The following is a 24,872-nucleotide window of genomic DNA, read 5'->3' as shown; positions in this document are numbered from 1 at the left end:
AGGTGCACATATATTGCTGTGGTATGATTCTTTTAACTCTTTGGGGAAGATACCCAGTAGGGGAATAGCTGGGTCAAATGGGACCTCTAGTCCTAGTTCTTTGAGGTATCTCCATACGGATTTCCACAGTGGTTGCACCAGTCTGCACTCCCAGAAACAATGGAGAAGGGTTCCTTTCTCTCCACACCCCGCCAGCATTTGTTATCGGTTGATTTCTTGATAGCAGCCATTCTTTCTGGGATGAGGTGGAATCTCAGTGTTGTTTTCATCTAGAAGAAATTCTTAGCAGCTGTACCTCAGACAAAGGTCTACTATCTAGAATATATAAAGAATTGAAAAAAATCAGACCCCCCCCAAATTCAAAGACCCAATTCAAAAATGGGCATCCGAAATGAACAGACATTTCTCAGACAAAGAAATAAAAACAGCAAATAAATATATGAAAAAATGTTCAACATCACTGTAATTAGTAGATTTTAAAGCAGTGTAGATGTACGGAAAAGTTGAGCAGAAAAGCGTGTGGTTCACATCAGGTTTCATTCTTAGTGTGTTGTTTACAGTATGAGGGACTAAGCCCAGGGCCACCCTACTGCGTATGTAGGCCCTTTTTAAATTATTATTTTTTGAGACAGCATCTCATTGAGTAGCTAAGACTAGACTGCCTTTGAACCTGTGATCCTCTTGCTGCAGCCTCCCAAGTAGCTAGGATTACAGGCGATCACCACAAGCCCAGCCATTCTGTGGATTTTGACAAATGTTTGACGACGTGCACCCAACATAGTATCATACAAAAGAGTTTCATTGCCCTAAAACTCCCTGATTCTTTGTCTACTCCCCTCATTCACTGGGAAGAATAGGGGAAGCATAGCTCTGACCATCTCCATGGCTTTGTTTTTTGATGATGCCAAATATTAGAATCATACAACATGGGGCTTTTCAACAGCTTGTACCCAACAATATTCATTTAAGATTTTGTTTTTGTTGTTAAGACTGAGTCCAGAGTAGCCTTGAACTTTTGATCCCTCAACCTCTGCCTCCTGAGTGCTGGGGTTACAGGTGTGCACCTCCACACTTGGTAAAGTTTCTTTGCCTTTCCATAAAGCAATTATTTTTAGTTCTGAATAATATTGCATTGTAAGGATGTTCCAGTTTATATATTCACTTACTACTGAAGGACACTTTGGTTGCTTCCGTATTTTGGGAATTATGAATAAAACTTTAAAGTTGGGAGGCCGAGGCAGGAGGATAGCCACGAGTTCAAGGCCAGCCTGGGCTATGTAATGAGACCCTGTCTCAAAAAAAAACAAAACAAAAAAACGCAAAATTAATAAAAAAAAAAAAAGCAAAAACTGCTATAAAGATCCATGTGCCTGTTTTTTATGGCGGGGGGGCATATAAACTTCACTTGAGTGAATGTCAAGAGCACAGGTTGCTGGATTACATGATGGAAGTACATTTATCTTTGTCAGGAATCAGTCAAATTGTCTGGCAAAGTGACTCCAGGGGCTTGGGGTGTGGCTCAGCAGCAGAGCACTTGCCTAACAGTGCCAGGCCCCAGGTTTGATCCCAGACACCACAAAAAAAGGTTCCTTCAGCTCCACATCCTGGTCTGCATTTGTTGCTGCCAGTGTTTGTGATGTGAGCCATTCTCGTACCCATGTCATTGTTTTAGTTGCAGTTTTCTAATGACATACATGGGAGCAATTTTCATATGCTTATCTGCCATCCATATCTAGGTGAGGCATCCATCAGGTCTTTCCCACTTTTTTTTTTCTTTTTCCCCTTGCTCTGTGGGTCGAACCCAGGGTCTCTTGTATGCGAGGGCTAGTGTTCTACCACAGAACTGCATCCCAGTTACTTTATTTCATTTTTAAATTTTTTCTGCTGGTTTAGATCTGTAGCCCAGGCTTCTGATTTCACTGTGTAGCCCAGGCTGGCCTTGACATGTGATCCTCCACCGTGCTGGGATTATAGGAGAGGCACCATAGCCAGCTTCTTCCCAATATTACTGGGGGTGGAACCCAGATCCCCGCACACGCTGAGCCTGTGACTACCATTGACTGATGTCCCCAGCTCCTTATTTTTATTTATTTGGTTTGAAACAGGATCTCACTATATAGTCCAGGCTAGCCCTGAACTCACTGTATAATCTACAACTCGAAGCAATCCTCCTGCCTCAGCCTCCTGAGCGCTGGCATTACAGGCATGCTCCTCCACGCCTGGCTATTTTTATGAATGTACTAGGGCACCTTAAATAAGCTGATCACTTTCAGGACCACACTGCCTAGAAGGCCCACTTTGAGGTGTTCATGGGAATCTACTTGTCTCCACTTGACAGCTCTCTTGCATTTCTTTCTGAGAATATTAAACCAGAAGAATCGAACCTGAGTGGGGTGGTGCATGTTTGTAATCCCTACACTCTGGGAGGCTGAGGCAGGAGGATTGCAAGCACAGCCTGGGCAACTTAGTGACTTAGTACAACACCATCTCAAAATCTATAAACAAGGGAGGTTGGTGCCAGGATGTAGCTCAGTGTGAAGGCTGTGTTCCATCCACAGCACCACACACACACACAGATTGAAAACAATACAACCAATACTAAACACACAGGTGCTCTGCCACTGAGCTATGACCCCAGCTGGATTCGTTATTATCTACTTATTTGAGACAGGATTTTGTTATGCAATTCAAACCAGTTCTGAACTGGTACGAGTGAGTTCGGACAACAGAGATGCGCCACACTGCTAGATTCATGCCCATTTATTATAGCTGGCGGCTGAGGAGGGCTAGCGCCCTAGAAAGGTTCCTCGGCAATGGGAAGCACTTTGATTTCTTCTTTTATTTATTTATTTATTTATTGGTACCAGGCATCAAACTCGGGACCTTCTGCTTGCGAGGCAGGTGGTGGAACCACTGAGCTAAATCCCCCGCCCTTGATTTCTTTTAAATCAGGCTTTCAGTTGGGGAGGGCTCAGGGGAGAGCAAGCGAAATCTTACAGAAACAGAATCATTCCAGGTTAGTGGGGGGTACAAGGAAGTTTCACACACACCAGGTGAGCTACAAAATATCCTGAAACTGTAGCAAGTTTACTGCCAAGCAGGATGTGGGGGTTTTGGGTGCTTTGTTCATGTGCAAGCACTTTGTTCCAGCACAGGTACAAAATGACATTGAGGCCCAACATGGAGTGGGGTTGGCTATCACAGACTCAATATCAGCCTGGAATTCAAGGTGACCCTCTTGCCTCAGCCTCCCAGGCCAGCCTGGGCTACCAGTGAGTTCAAGGCCTCCCAGAACACAGTGAGAAAAAAAATTCTCTGTCCAACTGAATTTCAGGGATTCTATTTTATTTACTTTTAATCAAAAATATTTTTTAAAAAATGATATTGACTTTTTTTAATATTGACCTTTTGAAGAGAAAGTTCGGTTTTTTTCTTGTGCCAATCTGGACTGTCTATTTCTTCATGGAGTCCTTTGGCTATTTTTCTTTTTCTTTTTTTTTAAGATAGGGTTTTACTATGTAGTTCAGGCTGGCCTTGAACTCACAATGTCGCTCAGGCTGGTCTCACGAACTCAGCACTCCTCCTGCCTCAGCCTCCCAAGTGCTGGGATTACAGGTGTGCACCACTATGCCGGGCTGGCTAATTTTCTATATTTCCCATAAACTAGAAATTAAGAGGAGAAGCCCAGTTTAATACTGTTGGGAGGAACAGGTCACACACGGGATACAGAGCTTCACCTTGGATCAGGAGTTGGAAAACTCAGATTCTCATATATTCAAAATGCTTTATGCTGTTAAAGCAGTCACCACCAGATTCCATAGTGGATACTGGAGTGCCCTCGTTGGAATCTGTAACTGCTGTGGGTGACTCGTCAACACCTTGTGACCATCTTGTCCTCAATGGAAGATCTGAGTCTCCAACGTCGTTGGTGTCTGAATCAATTACCACATTGAGGGTTGCAAATTCCCATTGATCCTCATTCCTGTATTCACTACCCTTTACTGGAACAAGGCTTCCTCATCCTTTGTCCTTTCTGAGTATCATTATAGCCTCACAGATTAATAAAGTTTTGAGTTTTGCTTTGTTTTGTTTTGTTGTGCTGGAGATCAAACACAGGACCTTGCACATGCTAACAAACTTACTGCCACGGAGCTACACACCTTCTCCTTGCCCCCTCAAAAGATTTTAAAATGAAAGATGTTTAGATTAATTAAAAAAAATTGAGACAGAGTCTTGCTATTGCATTTGTCTCCTCTGGCCTCAAACTGGTGATCCTCCTGTCTCAGCCTCTCAAGTTGCTAGGACTGCAGCCAAGTACCACCATGCCCACCTATAAATAGTTTTACTAGTGTAAGAAAGTCTAGAAGCGAGGTGCAGTGGTGCTTGCTACTCTGGAGGCTGAGACAGGAGGATTATAAATTCAAGCTCAGCCTGGGCAATTCAGTGAGACCCTGTTTTAAAATAAGGCTAGCAGGGCCAGTGATTTAGCTCAGTGGCGCCCAAGTGCCAAGGTCCTGAGTTTGATCCCGGTACCCAAATTTTTTTTTAATTAAAAAAAAATTAAAGGACTAGGACTGTAGCTCAGACTACAGTACTTACCTAGCATGCACAAAGCCCTAGGTTCAATCCCCAGTACTGCAAACAAGTTTAGAAATGTTATCTTTTCTATTTTCTGGAACAGGCTACTTAATAATGAAATTATTATTTTTTTCCATTAAGCTTATTGGTACATTTTAGGTATAAAATACAGTTACATTCATCATTGGGATCTTGTACATTTACATGATGTATTTTAGTTCTTATTTTTCCCCCTTCCCTTGCCCTCCCTTCGCCCCCTCCACCCTTCCCTATTTACAAAGACTTTGTTTAATAAGAAAATTATTTAGTTTACCTCAAAAATTGAGGTATTCACAGGTAAAAATATTTAAGCAATGATTTGTATTGAGGAAGTATGTGATTATCATCTCAATTTTCTTTCTCTTTGTTTTGTGATACTGGGGATTGAACCTAGGGTGCTTACACTGAGTCTCATCCCCAGCCATTTTTATTTTTTAAGACAGAGTCTTGTTAATTTGCCCACCTAAGACTTGAACTTGTGATCCTCCTGCCTCAGCCTCCCAGAGTGCTAAGATTATAGGCAGGCATCACACCATCTGGCTTGCTTTATTGATTGATTGATTGATTGATCGATTGATGGTTTTGAGAATTGAAGCCAGAGACTAGTACATACTGGAAAAGCACTTGGCTATGTCTTCAACCCCATGTGTTCATTTATTTAAGCTTTTTTTAAAAAAAAATGTAGCCCCATGTGGCCTCAAACTTGTCATCCTTCTGCACCCCCATGCTTGGATTACAGATGTGGTCCACCACACCTGTCTTTTTACTTTTGTAACATGGTCTTGATAATTGTCCAGGCTAGACCAGAATTTCTGACCCTCCTAAATGGGATTACACATGTTCATCATACGTTCAGCAGCTGTACTTTTTTTAATGTGTCATGCACCATGTATTTAATCATACTCAAACCTCCTGAAGCAGGTATTCCTGCTGTCCCTGTATGTATATGAAAATTCTGAGGCAGAGGGAGGCTGAGTCTTGCCAGATTCACATAGCTAAGAAAATGCATATCATTTTTTTAAATGTTCTTTTTGAAGCAAAATATTTATTGGCACATTTTAGATACACATAATAACACATCATAAGGAATTTGTACCTGTACGTGATATATCTTATTCTTTTTTTTCCTCATTCCTCTCTCCCTTCAACCCATCTTCCCCTCCTTATTTACAAAAGCTTTGTTTCCATTTTTCTCCTTCTATTTTTATCCTTGTCCCTTCCTTCCTTTCCCCCTTCCTGTCTCACTTGTTCCTCTTCCCATTTAAACATTTTCTTCCCATTTCCCAATATCTATTATACATTTTAGTCCCTATTTACACTTTCAGTTTCTCACACCAGAGAAACAATGTGGTGTTTAAACATATGTGTCCTATTTATTTTACTTAAGAGTATGGTCTCAAGGTGCATCCATTTAGCTAGAAATGTCTCCAGCTTATCCTTCTTTATGGCAGAGTAGTACTCCATTGTATAAAAAAAACACATCAACATAGAGAGTCCAAAGCTAGCCTGAATTGCAGTGAGTCCCTGTCTCAAAAAACAACAACAACAAAAACAAGGGCCAGGGATTTAGCTCAGTGGTTCTGCCACCTGCCTCACAAGCACAAGGTCCCAAGTTTGATTCCTGGTACCAAAAAACCCAACCTCCCACAAAAAACAGGGAGGGGACTTCTGGGAAGACAGTGTGGTACTAATGAGCAGGTAAACAGCCTTTCTGAGATTTGGTGTCCAGATGCTGGAATATAGTGACATGAAGAAGAGAATAAGGAGGGAAGTGGGTCCATGGGAGCTAGCAAGGATCTGAAGTGAGAATTGAAGCCCACGGGGAGAACAAAGAGAGAGACTTCAACCAAGAAGGAGATGCCAAGTGGTGCTTTCCCCCTGAGCTGTGACTCACTTCGTGGGAAGGATAACTCAAACCTCCAGACATACAGGGACTACTGGTGGCCCCAGAGGCCTCCATGGAGAAGTAGCAGCAGTGGAACAGAACAGTGGACACAGCAGGTGGTGAGTTATTCGGGTTCAGACATCAAGTAGGAGAGGGGGATTGGCCATTCACCATCTTGAAGAGGGGCCAATTGAGTTTAGAACTCAGACCAGCTGCAGTCTGGCTGCATCAGGGTGAGATGGAACCAAGTTCAACCTGGCAGGAGGTCAAGGAGCCAAGTTCAAGCCAGCAGGAGGCACACAAAGTGTTGCAGGCTGAACAAAGTGGGTTCCAGCCTCATAGCCAAAAGCCAGCCTGAGCTTCATAACTAAAGGTGCAGACTTACTGGGATTATCCACTACAGCTGGCTTGTTGGGATTGATCAACATGGATCTGGACTCTGTCCACTTTGTCTACCAGTGACTACAGGGACACACTTTGAAGTGGACTTTTTTTTTCCTCTTTCCTGTTTTTATTTTTTGTTTTGTTTTTTTCTTTTTTCCTTTTCTTTTTTTTTTTCTGGTACTAGGGATCAAACTCCAGACCTTGTGCTTGCCAGGCAGGTGTGGTGGCACTGAGCTAAATGCTCAACCCCATCATTTTTTCTTTTTTGAGTCTGGGTCTCACTCTATAATTCAGGCTGGCCTTGAACTCATGGCAATCTTCCTGCCTCAGCCTCCTGAGTGCAGGGATTACAGGTATGTACCACCTAACCCAGCTGTTTTCTTTTTTCTTTTTTTTTTTGGTACTAGGGATCGAACTCGGGTCCTTGTGCTTGCGCAGCAGGCGGCGAAACCACCGAGCCAAATCCCCGGCCCTGTTTTCTTTTTTCTTGATTGTTTGCTTTTGTTTTAATTTTTTAATTTTATTATTTTTTTAAAGAAAGTTTCCATTTTTTTTTTAGAGTAAAGATTTAGTGCACAAATACAGCCCAAAGCCAAGAGAAAAATAGCTTTGCTCTGTCATATCCCTAAGAAAGCACTGCAGTTACTCAGGATAGGCCAAAAACAAAACAAACAAAGAAACGAAGTTCTTTGAGCTGTCGGCTTCACAAAAAGATGTTTGTTCTTGTTTTTATATAAGTGTGAACATTGCTTCCAGTTTTGTTGTTGTTGTTCTGTTGTGTTCTTTTTTTTTTTTTTTTTTTTTTTTTTTGGTACCGGGGATTGAGCTTGGGTCTTTGCACTTGCACAGGAGGCAGCAAAACCACTGAGCTAAATCCCCGGCCCATGTTCCGTTGTGTTCTTGTTTTCATTTTTCCTTCTCTCTTTCCCTCTTCTTCACCAGTTTCCTTTGTTATCCAGCCTTGCTTCTAATCTCTTCCTTTTCTTCTACTTCTCTATTTTTTTCCCCTTAGCTTCTTTTAAATTTTCTCCCGAGGGTAAAATCGCCATACTGTGGGCATATTTATTATATACAGTTTTTTGGTTTGTTTTAGATTTTGTTACATAAGCACAAATCTAGTTCATGTGGTTAACGGTGGCAAATTAATATTTACCACAGTTTGTCATTTTCTAGGCTGTGTTGGATGCTATTGTTATTGCTAATTGTACTACTTTAGCCACAGTGACATAGTTATTCTAATCGGTTGTTCTTCCTGGTGTGCCGAGACTGAGATAGCCTGAGGGTTATAAACAATACTGTCAGAGTCAGTGGGGAAGAACCAGGGGGTAGGCCAAATAGGCAGCAACTTCTCATGCTCAATAAATTGAAGAGGTAGGATCTTACAACAGACTCAAAACCCAAAAGCCAGCTATGCCTGGAAGACACCTCTGAGAACAAGTCATTTCTTACGGGTTCTAAATACTAGCAATAAAGCTACTTGCCATGAACAATTACAAGCATCAACCCAGGAATAAAACTAAAAAAAAAAAAACCCTCATATCATTACCCATTCATCAGTTGATGGGCATTTGGGCTGTTTTCATGATTTAGGTCTTACAAACCTGCACACCAGTTTTTGAAAACCAAACTGTCTGTAATTTCTCAGTTTTCTGCAGAGCCCTGGGAGGAGGAAGGGCAGATGAGGAAGCTGTTTTGCTCAAGGGAGCACTATATCTCTCCCCTCACCCTTTTATTGTTCTCTCAGAATTTTGCAAGTTTCAGAATATATTTTTTTTTATCTTTAATTATTTTTGTACAGTAGGACATGTGCATATCCATATAAAAGAGACTTTGTAGCAGATGCCTCAGAATATGCTTGTTTGTGACCTGCAACATGTTTTGTAAAATTAAAATGGGACTAATGATAGCTAATGGAACAATTATCTAATAGTCAGTCTGTTTTAGAGGGAGGCTGAACTGTCAGGGAGAATAGAATAGAAGGATTAAATGTCATTTGGAAGCCTTCTTGGTAGAAAGCTTAGTTCAGCTTGAAGGGCAAAATAGTTAGGACGCAGCACTATGAGATCTGTCTTCTAAAAGTGTCACTAATAAATGGTTGCTCAGTGTGAACATTTCTTGCCTAAAGACTCTGGCCTGACGTCCAGCACAGAATTAAAATACATGATATCATTAATTTTTGAAATAACTAAGGATAATTCAATAATCCAAAGAAAATCCATTCTGCCTCTATGTTATTTATTGTCTAGCACTTCAGTCTATTCATTAGTTCTGTTCTTTCTGGGTTTTTTGTTTTGTTTTGTTTTTTCTTTGCCTGGAGTAGCACACAAAAGACCCTATCCTTCTTGACCTCAAAAATCAATGTATATCAGGAGAAGCCACTCTTTATTTGTATTATAATTCCAGTTTTGCCTCGGTACTATAGAAAGAGGGATGTGCTTTCAGACTGTGTAAACTAAGATGGAGAAGGAGATAATCTGAGTGAATCTTTGTGATCTGCAAAGTAGAATCATGATGACTAGGATTCTACAGTGACAAATTCAGATTTGGCCCCATCCAGAGAGATCCCTTGTCAGGGCCTAAAAGGACACTAAAATAAAGCATTGCAGTTGGTCTTCTATCTGCTTGTTTGCTTGCTTGTTTTATTACTTGGTGCTGGAGAGTAAACCCAGAACCTAGCACATGATAAGAAAGCATGGACTACACTCACATCCCCAGGTCTCTTTCTCATTTTGTTCTTTTTTGTAGGGTAGAAGGTGGTCCGGGACACTGAACCCTGATGCTAAGCATCATGCTGAGCTATGCTCCCACCAAGTTTTACATTTGTTCATTCAAGGTGTGCTAACGACCCTTAAAGGACCTAGTCTGTCCGTGATGGTGCAAAGGGGCTGAAGCACCATCTATACTGACATTATGGGAGGGGAGCCAGGCAAGTGAAAAGCAGCACTGCCGAAAGACAGAGGACAGGAGGCTCCTGACCCCAGTGAGAAAAGGACATGTGAACAGGTGTGTTTAGGCTCAGTGTGAAGAGTAAGACTTCTCCAGTAACTTCTATGTGCTCAGGACTGTGTTAGGAGCTGATGGATCCCAATGGAAAAACAGACATGGGCCAGCCTTCACATAGCTCTGCACATGGTAAGGAAGACAAATATGCCACAAGGAACAAATAGAACCCGGCACAGACAGCAGCAGAGAATGGGGCTCAGTGAGCGCCAGTAGCAGAGGGCAGCTCCCATCTCTGGTCATTGTCAAGGAAGACTTCCTAAATCCCATCTGGACCAAAAGAAGAAAAGGGAGCCCTACTGAAAGGGGAGGCTCAGAGCGACTAGTTGCCTAAAAAACAGGACTAATACTTTTAAGATCCAGAATTGGAATCAAATTGCCCTGACTCTGAAAATCATAATTTACTTATTCAGTGGCTCCCCGGCAAGTTCTGGGAGGCAGAGGACAGTTTTTGTTTGTTGCAGTACTGGGGATTGAACCCAGGGTCTTCACACTGAGTTGCATCCCCAGCCCTTTTTATTTTTAATTTTAAGACAGGGTTTCACTAAATTGCCCAGGCTAATCTCAAATTTATGATCCTCCTGCCTCAGCCTCTGAGAACGCTGGGACTACAGGTGTGTGTGCCTGGCTCAAAGGCTGTATTTTTATCACTACATCTTTTTTTCTTTCAGTACGGGGATCGAACTCAGGACCTTGTGCTTGCTAGGCAGGTGTGGTGACGCTGAGCTAAATCCCTGGCCCATATCACTGTCTTAAATCTAATACATAGTAGGTACTTAATGGATTATTATTGAATCAATGCATTTGAAATATTTAGCTTTTTGTAAGTGAAAAAATAGAACATTGTAGATACTATACCAATAATGTTCCAGAAGGAGGAAGAAGCTTGCTTTCAAATCTCTGAAAAACATGAGAAAGTTTAAATTAGAAAAAAAACAAATGAATGAAGATATTGGTGGATGAGAATTAGAGTTAAATATTCACATCTTTAGTTACATTAGGAGGGAATATATTGTTTTATTTTTTTGCATATAGGAGATTTTTTTTTTTTTGGTACTGGGGATCGAACTCGGGTCCTTGTGCTTGCGCAGAAGGCAGCGAAACCACTGAGCTAAATCCCCGGCCCCATATTATTTTACTTTTTTAAAGGAGGAAAGCTTTATTTCAGCTTACAAAATATTATTTTTTGTGGGGAGGTTTTGTTCCATTTTTTTTTTTGAGACAGGGTCTCACTATGTAGTTCAGGATGATCTTGAACTCACTATGTAGCTCCGGCTGGCCTCAAACTCTAGGGAATCCTCCTGCCTCAGCCTCTCGAGTGCTAGGATTACAGGCGTGCACCACCATGTCCAGCTTCACAATGTATTATTTTTAAAAAACAAAAATAAAAATAAAAACCATTAAAAGTAAACATTTAAAGAAGATCAAAATAACATTTAAAGATGGAACTAGGAATGTAGCTCCATGATAGAACACTCATAAGCATGTACAAGACCATAGGTCCAATCCTAGTACCACAAAACAAATAAATATTTAAGATGAAAAATTTTAGCATCTTCAATTGTTTCTTTTTGTTTGTTTGTTTGTTTGAGACAGGGTCTTGCTACATAGTTCAGGCTGGCCTTGAACTAGTGGCTACCCTCCTGCCTCAGCCTCCTGAGTGCTGGAATTATAGGCACATGCTACCACACCTGGCTGCAATTTTTTTTTTTAAGGGTTGAGATTGTGTGTATATATATATATATATATATATATATATATATATATATATAGTGTATTCAAAGTTTACAATTATAGAAAGTATACTATTTTTCCATCTCCTACAAGAAATGAACAGTTTAAGATCACCTTTTCTTTTTGAAGCAAAACATTTACTAGTGTATTTTAGATGTACATAGTGATCACATTCATCATAGGGAATTTGTACCTATACATGATATATCTTGCTTCTTTTTATTATCTCATTCCCCCCCTTTCCCCTTCAATACCTCTTGAGTTTAAGATTTCTGTGTAAACCAGGCAGAGTGGTGCACACCTCTAATCCCAGCAATCAGGAAGCTGATGCAGGAGGATCTCTGTGAGTTCAAGCCCAGCCTGGACTGCATAGTGAGACCCCAGCACTCCTTCACCCCTAAAAGCTGGCCTCTTGCCTGCACTAGTGGGCAGTCTGGTCCCCTGCATCAGAGGCCCTCTCATTGCTCAGGCTGGGTCCTTCCCTTTGTTTCTACAAACTCTTCTCTGTTGAGGGACAGACAGACTGATCTCTGTCAGCTAAAGTCCCTTACTATTTTCTTGTACTTTCTAACTAAAGTTTTTTCCTGTAAAATTGTGGTTTAGTTTTAATTGTCATTGCTACTAAAAGCAGGGTACCAAGCTAGCTAGTGACAAAGTCAGAGAATCATTCTCAAAAATTAAATAGGTTGGAAAAAAAAAATTAAATAGGTTGGGCCGGGGATTTAGCTCAGTGGTTTCGCAGCTTGCTGCGCAAGTGCAAGGACCCAAGTTCAATCCCTAGTACCAAAAAAAAAAAAATTAAATAGTTTGCTGGGCATGGTGGCTCACACTTGTAAACCCAGAACTTGTGAGGCTGAGGCAGGAGGATTGCAGAGTGTGATCCCAGCCTGGGATACATAATGAGTTCAAAGCCAGCCTAGGTAGGGTACACAGCAACACCCTGTTTTGTTTTTTTTTTTAGTAAAGCATTTATTGGTACATTTTAGATATACACAATGATAACACTCATCATAGGGAATTTGTATCAGTACATGATATATCTTGCTTCTTCTTTTCTTTTCCCCATTCCCCTCTCTTTTGTACCAAAGGTTTGTTTGCCTTTTTCCTTAGATTTTCTCTCTTTTTTGTCCCTTCCTCCTTCCTGCCTCCCTTGTTCCCCTTCTCATTTGAACACTTCCCATTTCCCAATGTCTATTGTATATTATAGTCCTTATTTCCACTTTCAGGTTATCACACCAGAGAAACAATGCAGTATTTACACATATGTATTCAATTTATTTCACTTAAGACTACGGTCTCAAAGTGCATCTATTTAGCTATAAATGTCTCAAGCTCATCCATAACAGAATAGTACTCCATCATGTAAAAAAAACACAACTTCCTCATCGATTTGCCAGTTGACAGGCATTAGGGCCATCCAAGATTTAGTTATTATAAACGGTGCTGCTATAAATATAGCTGTGCATATATCTGTGGCATGATGCTTTTGATTCTTTCAGGAAGATACCCAGAAGAATAGCTGGGTCAAATGGAAACTCCACTTTTAGTTTTTTGAGGAATCTCCACACTGATTTCCACAGTGGTTGCACCAGTCGACACTCCCACAATAGTGGAGAAGGGTTCTTTCTTCCCCATAGCCCCGTCAGCATTTGTTATTGGTTGATTTTTTTTTTTTTTCCAGTATTGGAGATTGAACTCAGGACCTTGTGCTTGCAAGTCAGGCTCAGCATCACTGAGCTAAATCTCTAGCCCTTTGTTATTCGTTGATTTCTTGATAGCAGCCATTCTTTCTGGAGTAAGATGGAATCTCAGTATTGTTTCATTTGCATCTCTCGAATGCCCAGTGATGTTGAACATTTTTTCATATATCTATTTGCTGTTTCTACTTCATCTGAGAAGTGTTTATTCATTTCAGATGCTCATTTTTGGATTGGGTCTTTGCATTTGGAGGGTCTGATTTTTCTGAGTTCTTTTTATAGTCTAGATGTCAGTCCTTTGTCTGAGGACCCGCTGGCAAATATTTTTTTCCCACCTTGTGGGTTGTCTTTTCACTCTTGATGGTTTCTCTTGATGTGCAGAAGCTTTTTAATAAGGTGAAATCCTGTGATAGCCAACCCGACTCCTTCTTGTGCCTCAACATCAGCTTGTACCTGTGCTTGGACAAAGTGCTTGTGGTTGGACAAGGCACCCAAAACCCCCACATCCTGCTTGGCAGTAAACTTGCTGCAGTTGCAGGATGTTTTGTAGCTCACCTGCTGTGTGTGAAACTTCCTTGTGCCCCCACTAACCTGGAATGATTCTGTTTCTGTAAGATTCCTCTTGCTTTCCCCCGAGCCCTCCTCAACTGAAAGCATGATTTAAAAGGAGGAAGCAAACTGGTTCCCATTGCCAAGGAAACTTTTTAGGGCGCTGGCCCCCCTCAGCCCCTGGCTATAATAAACGGGCTCAAATCTGACACAGAATGTGGCTCATCTTTATTGTTCGAACTCGTTCATCCACAACAATCTCAGCTGTTGATTCTTTGTGATATTTGCTGTGCAATTGAGGTTTTGTTCATAAAATCTTTTCTTACACCAGTGTCTTCAAGAGTTCTACCTAACCTCTGTTCCAGCCTGTTCAGCGTTTCTGTTTTAATATTTAGATCTTTAATCCATTTCAATCTTAGTTTAGTGCATGGTGAGATATATAGGTCTAGTTTTAATCTTTGGCACATTGAAACCCAATTTTCCCAGCACCATTTATTAAAGAGACTATCTTTCCTCCAATGAAGGTGGTTGGCTCTTTTGTCAAAGATGAGATGACTGAGTGTGTCTGGAGTTGTTTCTTTATCTTCTAATGTGTTCCACTGGTCCTCAGGTCTGTTTCTTTGCCAGTACCATGCTGTTTTTATTACAGTAGCTTTGTAGTATAGTTTCAAGTCAGGAATTGTGAAGCCCCTTGCCTCGCCTTTGGGCAACACCTGCTTCAAAATAAGAACATCAGAAGTTAAATGGAACATTGCCACTTCCATCCACACCTCTTCCATAGTCCTTCTGATATGGGGTAGACTGCTTCTAAAAGTGGCTTACCAATTAAACCAGGTTCTGGGTTGCTTGCTTCTCCCTCTGGAGTTAGATTCCAGGTTCTTCTGGTCTCTTACAAAGAACTGAACAAAATAAGCAAAAAGCATTGGCCAAGCCAAGTTTATTCGATAAAGTAAAAGTGAAGAGTGAGGAAGAAACTTTCTCTTCAGAGCAAACTTGGACTGAGAAAAAGCAATAAAAGGTCACACTGGAGGAAGCAGTGCAGGCTACTATGAAGAATGCCATGATAGCAAGTTCTTCATGGCATCAGCATATCCTTTCGTGCTATTCCAATCTCGGGGAAACCCACAAGAACTTCTACATCTGGGTTATCAGGGGAGGTTCTGGGATTGCATGCCTCAGGGTGATGTGTGGTCTAGGCCATCCTGTTGAAAGCCTGCTTGAGTTCTCCAGGAGTCTGCATCCAGGGCTTTGAGAACTGTTCTGCGAATATGTTCTGAGATCTTTTTCATTTGTTTCTTTTGAGACAGAGTCTCTTGGTGTAGAACAGGGTGGCCTCCAAATCACAGCAATCCTTGTGCCTCAGCCTCCTGAGTGCTGGGATTATAGGTGTGTATACCATCATGCTCCAGTATGTTTTGGGGTGTTTTTTTTGGAGTCTTATAACGAACAGGTCACATCTTTCCCAGCCAGCTTTGCCACACCCTAATATCCTATCTCACTTCCAGGCTTCCCACTGTCCTCCCTTGTGGCTGCCTCCGTGAGCCTCTACAGGCCTGGTCTCCCTGCATCTCGGAGATCTTGTCCTCTCTTCCTTGGTCCCTGGCCCAGCTATTGTGGCTTTCTTTTTTTTTTCTTGGTACAGGGTATTGAACACTGGACCTTGCGCTTGCAAGGCAGGCACCAGAACCACTGAGCTAAATCCCAGGCCCCTATTGTGGCTTTCTTTTGTTTCCTTTCTGATCACCAGCCTTCTCCCCTCCCAGGGCAGAATACTCTTCTTTTTTTTGTTTTTGAAGTTTTTAAAGTTTATTAATCTTCTCGTGAAAAACCCACAGTCACTGCAGACAGGCACTGCAAAATCTTTACTCCTTTGGCTCTTCTCCGATCTCCAGCTCACTGCCAGACACTTCATTTCTTTTTGCCGGAACCAACATTGGCCTTTGCGGTGCCCCTGACTTTCTTCATTCTGTTCCTTCTGCTGCTTTCTTGATGTCTTTTTCTTCTCATACAGGCCATGTCTTGCAAGTCTATGTTTGGCTTCATTTTTCTTTGCATAATCCAAAGAATCATAAATCATGCCGAAGCTAGTTATCTTGCCACTTCTGAAATGGGTTCTGAATCCAAACACACAAATGACATCCAGTGTTGTCTTGTACATTTTGGCGAGTTTTCCCCGAATTTCTGTCTTGGGTACTGTTGCTTTCCTGGGATGAAGGACATCAATGACCATTTGTTTCCTTTGAAGTAGTCCGTTGGTCATGAACTTCCGGGTCTGGATAGTTACCATGTCATTCATGATGGCAACAGATCCTCAGGCAACCAGGGAGGAAAAGAGCAGAATACTCTTCTTAACTAACCTCTTGTCTAGTTGAAAGTTACTTGTAGTTCAGTCCTTAAAAAATATGCTTTTGGAAAAAGAGCTGTAGTTCAGGATATTTGTTAATTTGTTTTTTAAAACACTACCTTGGCTCCTTCAAGATGGCCAGAGGTTAGGATAGATTATTTTCAATTAGGCAAAAGAAGTCTGGAAGGAGTGTTTGATTAAATTGTTTTTGACAATTAAGGTGGCTAGATTAGTCTTTTTATTTTTTTCTTGCATTGCTAAAAATGAAGCCAAGGCATGCTAAGCAAGTGCTCTACTACTTATTGAGTTACACCCTCAGCTCCAGCATAGTCTTCTTTTGTTTGATTGGTTCTCAAGACAGGGTTTCACTTGGTAGTCCAGACTGGCCTCAAACTGGTGATCCTCCTGCTTCAGCCTCCTGAGTGCTGGGATTATGACCTTGAACCACCGTACTTGGTTTCCCTAGTTTAGTCTCAAAGTGAGCAATTGACATGGTTGAAGCTTTAGTCATTCTCAGCTTTAGAAAGAAATTCTTCCAGGAATTTTATTTATTTATTTATTTATTTATTTATTCTAAACTCAGCTCTTGACAGAGACCTAGAATACTAAGACACAAAGTACATTATTATTTCTTTTTTTTTGGTACTGTAATAAATTTAAAGAACCTTGTGGTTTGAAACTGTCAAGGAAAAGAATCACTGGTTCAAGCACTTTAAATGGAATCAAAATATTGTAGATATGTAAGTTAATTAGATATCTTGTAGGCATTTAGACAGGGTTGGCACTTGAGGAGCCAACATGGAGGACATTTGAGACCCATTCACTGAAACATTGCAAAAAGAAGAGAAATTACTACACCCACCTGCTTCCCCTAGGGATGAATAGCAGTGATTGACATTCTAAATAGGTATCAGTCACCTAGGTAGGGGACCAAGATCTTACCCACCCCTTCCAGGAAAGATCCCTGACTGACCCCTTGCTGTCCTGGTATACTTGCTAAGTGACTTGCTTCTCCATTGGATCCCCATGTAATCAATATTACTAAGGGACTATTCTTGTTATAATCTTATTTGTTGGTCATGGTTTTGTCCCACCTTGTGATTTCCCATTGGATCAGTATTACCTAAGTGACTGTACTTGTAATCTTACTAGTTGACTATAGTTTTTTTTTTTTGGTACCAGGGATCGAACTCGGGTCCTTGCGCTTGCGCAGCAGGAGTTGACTATAGTTTTGTCCCACCTTGAACCCTCCTCACCTCGTGGATTTGTCCCATAAAACACCTTTCAGAAGCAGGGTGAGCAGGCATCCCATTTTCTGGTCCCTCTTCTGTCTCTCTTAGACAGAAGCTATCTTTCTCTCAATAAATTTTTCCCACCCCTAGCCTCCATTGTTCCTAGAATTCATTTTTTGATTTTAGAGAACACGAACTCATTTTTTGGATATCTAACAGGTTTGGGAACACATCTATTCCCCCTATATCAAAAAGAATTTTATTTAAAAATTTATTTTTATTTTTTGTTTTTTTGAGACAGGGTCTTACTATGTAGTTCAGCTATCCTTGAATTCACTATATAGCCGAGGCTGGCCTCTAACACAGAGCGATCCTGCCTCATCCTCTCCTGCCTTCTGCCTCTTGGGTGCTGGGATTACAGGCATGGGCCACCACGCCTGGCCAGGAAGTCACTGCTTTTCATCTGCAGCTGAAGTTCTGCACTGAACTGCAGTCCTGTCCCCTCCCCTGCTTATCCCCTTATGTAAACTTAAATGTTTTTTAACCTCTTTGGCCTGCACAATGGAACTTCTCCTCAAACACCCAGGAGTGAAACTGCACCCAATCCTTTTCTTACAAGGCAACTCTTGTTAGTAGCAACAATCATAATTCCTAATGAGTGATGTAATTACTACCCCTTTGCAAATCCATAAATACAGGCATCATTTTATGGACTCCTGGAGCACCTTTTCTTTTTTCTTTTCTTTACTTTGCTTTCCTCCCTCACCCCTCCTCTTTTTCTCTTCCTCCTTTCCCTTCCCTTCTCCTTCCTTCCCTCCTATCATTCATTCATTCATTCATTCTTTGAGACAATATCTCACAATATGGTTAGTCCAGGTGACTTCAAACTCTCTATGTAGCCCAGGCTTGCCTACAACTCTCCATCCTCCTGCCTCAGCCTCCCTGGTGCTGGGACTCGATGTATATAATGCCTGGCTAGGAGAACATTTTCAAGGTCATTTGAATCTTTGTTTTCCTGAACTGCAATCCTAATTAACCTCAAATAAATATTATTTCCTTTGTTCTCAACTAGACTGATTTCACTCTTGGTCAACAAAGCAACCTTATTCTTCATTTTGGAGTCTGAGAGTTCTAAAACAAGGGCTTCATTCTGTAGTGAGGCCAGGGACTGTCAGTTCCTGTCCTCTTTACACAGTTTTGGCCCCTGTTTTGAATTGCTCCAATCTGTTTTCATGCCACCTGTCTTTGACTCTGAGCCTCCTCCTTTCTTCTTACAAGGATGCTATGGTTATATTCGAAACACAAGAATAATCTGGGGCATGTTTCCCATTCCAGTATTTTCAACTTCATTACACCTGCAAAGTTCCTTTGGCCAAGTGAAGAACATATTCATGGGTTCCAGAGATTTGGATGTAAGATGTCTTTGGGTGGGAATGTCGTCTCTCCATCTCGCCAAAATAAAATCCTTGTCTTCAGTCTCTCAGTCTCAGACTCTCTCTCTCTATTTAATCAAGGTGTTATGAGAACCCACGGGAAGAAACTAACTGAGCTTCAAGTAGCAGGTGGAATAAGGAAGGAAATTTCCCAAAGGAAATTTCCGGGAACCAGGCAGTGTTTGGTGAGGGAAAGAGAAGTTGAAGGTATCTTGATATGGGGAGAAGTGCACATGAGCACAAAAGTGGGTAGAATGTGGTTCATTTTAGCAACTCCAAGAAGATTGGAATCTGATATATAATGGTAGGGGATCAGCTGAGGTGGTCATAATTTTCCCATGGGATGGATTTTAAATTGTTCCTGGGATCTAAACCCATTTTAATAAACTGATGAGCTTTATACACCTTCTCACTAGGAAAATGCAAATACAAACAGGGCCCTGGAACAACTTCTATGCATTCCTCGGTTTGGAAATGCAGCTGTTTGTGCTGAAGGAAAGACAACTCTACCAGGGAACTGGTTTCGTTTGTCTTCTGGAGAAGGACCAGAGGAAGAGTAGAAGAAAACTATTTAGGCAGGAATCCAAGAGAGAAATACTTTCGGGCCTTGACTGAATGTGACACACTCAAGAGGAAAGGAGGTTGAATGAGAGAGAGAGGGAGAGAGAGAGAAAGGGGGGGGAGGGGCTAGAGAGAGACAGAGACAGAGAGAGAGAAACAGAGACATAGAGAGCCATGGAACTGGTAAGAACAGAGGTTCTACCTAATGGAGAATTTCTGGCTAAATAAACCCAAAGTCTGTTGACATCTATCTGTCTGTCTGTCTGTCTATCATCTATTGTTTTTGTGTAGAGGTGTAATCCAGGGCCCTGTGTGCTAAGCATAGCTTCTACCCCCAGCCGATGTTGACCGTGATTTTGTGCCAGCATCAGGGGCGTCTTTGTCTGAACCACTGCTCAGCACAGCCTTTCATCACGCAGAGACTGAAGGAGGAAAGAAGGCCCTGACTCTGGGGTCTACTCTGCCCCTGTGAGAGTTAGCAGACAGAAGGGACCTGCAAGAAAGTGAGTCAGCGTGCTTGAGTGCTTTCCACGCTAGTTGGGCTTCTCTGTTCTGAAGTAAAAATAAACCAGCAATTTATTTATCAGTAAAAGTAAAAATAAATAAATAAAAAAAAATTTCTTTATCAGTAAAAATAAATCTGCAATTCCTCAGAATGGGATTTTCTAGCACGGAGCACTGGTGGAGGCATGAGGGGCAATGAGAAGCTTCCTTCTCTGCTGCTTCATTTCCTTTTCCTCTGAAAGAGGGATGAAGTTGGGAGTTGTCCCTTCCAATATGACACTTGGCCTCATGATCGTAAAGTTTAATTTCTAGAAGTGAAAAATTTATTAAGAGAGAAAAGAAGAAAAAAAAAGAAACTCAGCATGGTGGCCCATGCCTGTTAATCCCAGCCCTTGGGAGGCTGAGGCAGGAGGATTGCTATGAGTTTGAGGCCAGCCTGGTCTGCATACTGAATTCAAGGCCAGCCGGAATAATAGAACCAGATAGTGTCTGAAAAAACAAACAAACAAAAAATCTAAAAATTCATAGTGACAAGAGTCTCTGGCACCACATGAATCAGCAAAGTTTAAGCTCTTTCTTTGTGGCAACCTTTTAAATAAGGCAGATTCGTTTATTCAAGTATGTTTTATGTAAGAGATAAAACAATGTTTAACTTGCATACAGGTAAATAGGATATATAACTTTTGTTTATGGTACTAGGGATTTTTGTTTAGTTTTTTGAGACAAGGTCTCACTATGCAGTTTGGGCTGGCCTTGAACAAATTTTGTAGCTGGTCTCCAACTCATGGCAATCCTACTGCCTCAGCTTCCAGAGTGCTATGATTATAGGTGTGCACCACCATGCCTGGCACCTGTTTTAAGTTCTATAGTTATCATAAGGCTCAATGGCCAGAATATGATTATTTGGTGCAATCTTGTGAGGTTGAATTTTTGAATATACATCTATTTCAGGAGTGGTGAGAGTAAATTGAGGTAAACAACAGCAACAAAAAGAGTCTAGTACAATGTAGGGCTCAAAGAGAAAACAAACTTAAATAACTGAACTTAGAAGATAGACTCTTCTGAGCAGTATGGGGAAATGCATTCCTTGCAAATGTGACCAGAAACTCAGACTGCCGCAGACCAGCTGCAGTCAATATGCAGTCGATGTAGGGTAGGAAGGGGAGATGTCTTGGGCCGGTGATGAGAAAAGAACCTTCACAAGCAATGTCCAGGTTCTCTCTGAGAAATCTCAGGGTCTGATTTATTTTTATATCTTTAAGCAATAGCTGGGAGGCATTGGGTGGAACATGTTTACATTTTAAATTGCCTTAGCAATTTCTGTTTTGTTTTTTTTTTTGGTACTGGGGATTGAACTTGGGACCTTGCGCTTGCGAGGCAGGCACCAGAACCACTGAGCTAAATCCCCAGCCCAGCCTTAGCAATTTCTATTGAAGTAAAGGTTATTTTTTTGTTAAACAAAGTACAATTCCTCTAAGCTGTTTCATTTCATTGAACATCATGAATACATATTTAAAAATTACAATTGTCCCCTTATTAACCCACACCTAAACAGAACAGAAAGTAACTTAATCAAAATCTTTATATCAGCGGGGGTACAAGCAAGATTTAATCAACTAAGTGTCAAACTTGTGGTCGCCATCTGGCCCTTGAGAAACTGCACAATGGTTAATATAGTTTGCTATTAGCTCTCTATTTTTCTTTACCTCTATTCATCTTAACTAAATGTCATTTGGGTTCATAGTCCATGAGCAGGAGATATTTATAGCACTTTGAGAAATATTGAGTAACTTGTCTCCTTAATGCATTTACCTGTCTTAACGTTCTTTCTATTTCCCATTTTCCACTATTTCTTACATCTAAAGTCTGTCTTTCCAATCTCTTCATAAGACCCCTTTAGTAAAAAGAATGTCAGCAATAAGAGGGGGAGTCATAGTAGTGGGGAAACAGAGGGGGTTTTAGGAGAGGTTTCTTTAGGAGTGGATGTGGCAATAGAACTAAGAGAAACTGGAATTTGGGACTTGTGAGCCAGATCAGATTTCAATATATCATTGCCAATTTGCCTCATGGAGAGTTTGTTGTTAGTCACAAACACAATGACTCTTGTGATCAGAGTAACAATTATAAACATTATGGCAAGCAAAAATAAAACATGAGGGTACGATGTGTTCCACCCTTTCTTTCCCCCAGCTGGAACTTTGTCAAGCAGCAATGGAGGTCGGTTGGGCTTTGCCATCAGACCCAGCTGAGTCTTTTGGGGAGCTGGGAGTGAGCTAATTACAGTGCTCATCCTTATCCCAGAAAGGAATTTGGTATAGGGTGCTTGTGATTTAAGAGGAGGATTTTATACAGTATTATTCTCTCTTTTTTTTTGGTCCCGGAGATCGAACTCGGGACCTTGCGCTTGCGCAGCAAGCAGAGAAACCACTGAGCTAAATCCCCGGTCCTGGCCCTATACAGTATTATTCTTAAGTTATTAAACCAACGTACAGCAGGTAGTGAACGTTAAATCACGTTACCACAGAATGTAATGAGGCTATTAGAAAGAATGAGGTGATTCTACTATAGAAAGCTACCTGCCACACATTAAGTGAAAGAGAAACTTCAAGAATTTCCACAAGATTTATTTAGCTGCATTTCATAAGTGAATCTTAATCTGTATCACTGATTTTATCAGTTAGCTTTTGCTGCCCTTGGAATTGCCCCAAAACAGCCCTGGAAAGAATCCCGGATCATCCCTCTGGCTTGGGCTGTGGCTGGGGATGAACAGCAGGAGGGTCTGGGGGAGCTCACCTCTCAGGGCAGAGGCTGGTCCCACATCAGCAGGGCTCAGGCACATGGACTTCAGGGCCCAGCAGGTCAGCCCAAGGTCCTTCCCAGGGGGCCAGAAGGTTCCCTGTAAGAAGGAAAAGCAAGTGTTCATGTCCTTGTGCTTCTCACGCCTCTGAAGAAGTCACATTTCCCATCATGCCACTGGCCACAGCTGGTTCTAGAGCCAAGCACAGTGGCGGGGGTGGGTGGGAGGGGACAAATGGAGGCCATTTTCTCTGTCCTCTAACACACAGGACTACAGCATTAGTACCATGACAGTGTGGAAGTTTCTGTTTCTTTGCTCTCATTAGTTAAACTTAGGGTTTTTATTTATTTACTTATTTTTGAGAAACTGAGTTCCTATGAACTGCAAGTCTCCTTTTGTTTAATGAAATTGAGACTCTTCTGAACCCAGACCACAGAAGGTTAGTGCTGTTGTTTTCCACAGTCAAAAGCTGAGTTAGTAGGAGACCAGTCTGGAAGTGAAAAGCACAGCAGATGTAACTTGTTTGTCTGTATTTTTGTCTCTCAAGTAGAGAATTAATTCAAAGCTCACGTTGTGAATAAAGGTGAAGATACTCTGAGCTGTATCTTCTACACACCAGTCTTCTCCTGAGAGAAATGGATGCTAGGAATCTCTTAAAATGGTCTTCTACAGATGCTTTATGGGTTTGTTGGCAAATTTTTATATGCATTTCCTTTCAAATATGATTAAGAACACTTCTCAGTCTAGTTTCCAGTCAGATTTTCAGAAAATCAGGAGAAAGAAGGCAAAATGCCATGTGATCTATCTTCTGAAAAGTATTACAAATGAATTTACAAGTAATTGAAAAATATTACTGTTAGTAACCCACAGATGAATGTGATGTCAGAATTATATTATTTTTCTGTAATACTAAGCATACCCAACTGAAATGAATACATACTTCACAGAAAAAAAAATGGTTGATAAATACATGAAAAAATGCTAATACCTCTGGCCACCAAAGAAATGCAAATTAAAACAACATTGAGATTCTATCTTACTCTAAAAAGAATGAATATCATCAAAAAAATCAAACAGTAATAAATGCTAGCAGCCAGGCATGGTGGCACATGAGCATAAACCCAGCACTTGGGGAGGCTGAGGCAGGAGCATGCCGTGAGTTCAAGGCCAGCCAGAGCTACATAATGGAGTCAAGACCATCCTGAACTACATATTGAGACCCTGTCTCAAAAAAAGAAAACAAATTAAAAAATGCTGGTGAGTGTGCACATGCACGTGTATGTGAGTGGTCACCCTTCTATGTTGTTGGTGGGAATGTAAATTAGTGCAACCATTATGGAAATCAGTATGGACATTCCTCAAAAAATTAGAACTGGGAATTCCATTTGAACCAGGTGTTCTCCTTATAGATATCTTCCTAAAAGAAATAAATACATCATATTACAGAGATACAAGCATATCCATGTTTATAGAAATACAACTCATAATTTAAAACTTAGAAGCAGTTTATATAGTAATACCTCAGTTCATGAATGCTTCTTTTCACAAATAGTCTGATTCACAAACAGAAGCATTTGGCAAAATTTTGTTTCCATTCATGAACTCCACATCAGGTGACATTGAACCTTATGGGGAAATTTGATTCAGTTCATGATTTATTTATTGTTTGTTTGTTTTTGCTTTTTTTGGTACCGGAGATTGAACTCAGGACCTTGGGTTTTCGAGGCAGGTACCAGAACAACTGAGCTAAATCCCTGGCCCCACAATCAATTTATTTTGCAATTAAAATCATGGAACGAGCCAGGAATTTAGCTCAGTGGTACTGCCTCCTGCCTCTCAAGCGCAAGGTCCCGAGTTCCATCCCCGGTACAAAAGAAAAAAGCCAATAAAATCATGGAACGAATTAAGTTTATAAACCAAGGTGGCATTGTATAGCCATCAACAGATGAATGGATAAAGAAAATGTGGTATTTATACACAGTGGAATATTTTTCTGACATAAAAAAGGATAAATTTGAGTCATTTATAGGAAAATGGATGTACCTTGAGACTGCAATGGTAAGTGAAATAAGTCAGACACATAAGATTAAATATCATATAAACATAACTTCTCTTATATGAGAAACCCAATGTAT

At 41.0% G+C, this 24,872-nt stretch overlaps 1 long non-coding RNA gene and 1 pseudogene across 1 annotated transcript; both read right to left on the bottom strand.

Annotated features, from left to right (window-relative positions):
- Nucleotides 1-150: 150 nt before the first annotated feature.
- On the bottom strand, nt 151-22,884 carry LOC106009770 (uncharacterized). The gene is made up of 3 exons (XR_001183761.3): nt 22,734-22,884; nt 10,745-10,786; nt 151-315 (listed from the first exon to the last, which is right to left on the bottom strand). It is a non-coding gene; the product is annotated as an uncharacterized LOC106009770 (long non-coding RNA).
- On the bottom strand, nt 15,651-16,177 carry LOC101708118 (small ribosomal subunit protein eS24 pseudogene; annotated as a pseudogene).
- Nucleotides 22,885-24,872: the final 1,988 nt, after the last annotated feature.

The sequence above is a fragment of the Heterocephalus glaber genome, unplaced genomic scaffold (assembly GCF_053883595.1).
Source record: "Heterocephalus glaber isolate CG9 unplaced genomic scaffold, H.glaber_assembly_v1.0 deba00000122, whole genome shotgun sequence".
NCBI lineage: Eukaryota > Metazoa > Chordata > Mammalia > Rodentia > Bathyergidae > Heterocephalus > Heterocephalus glaber.
Note: the sequence above shows the minus strand (reverse complement) of the source record. Positions and strands in the feature narration are given on the sequence as shown.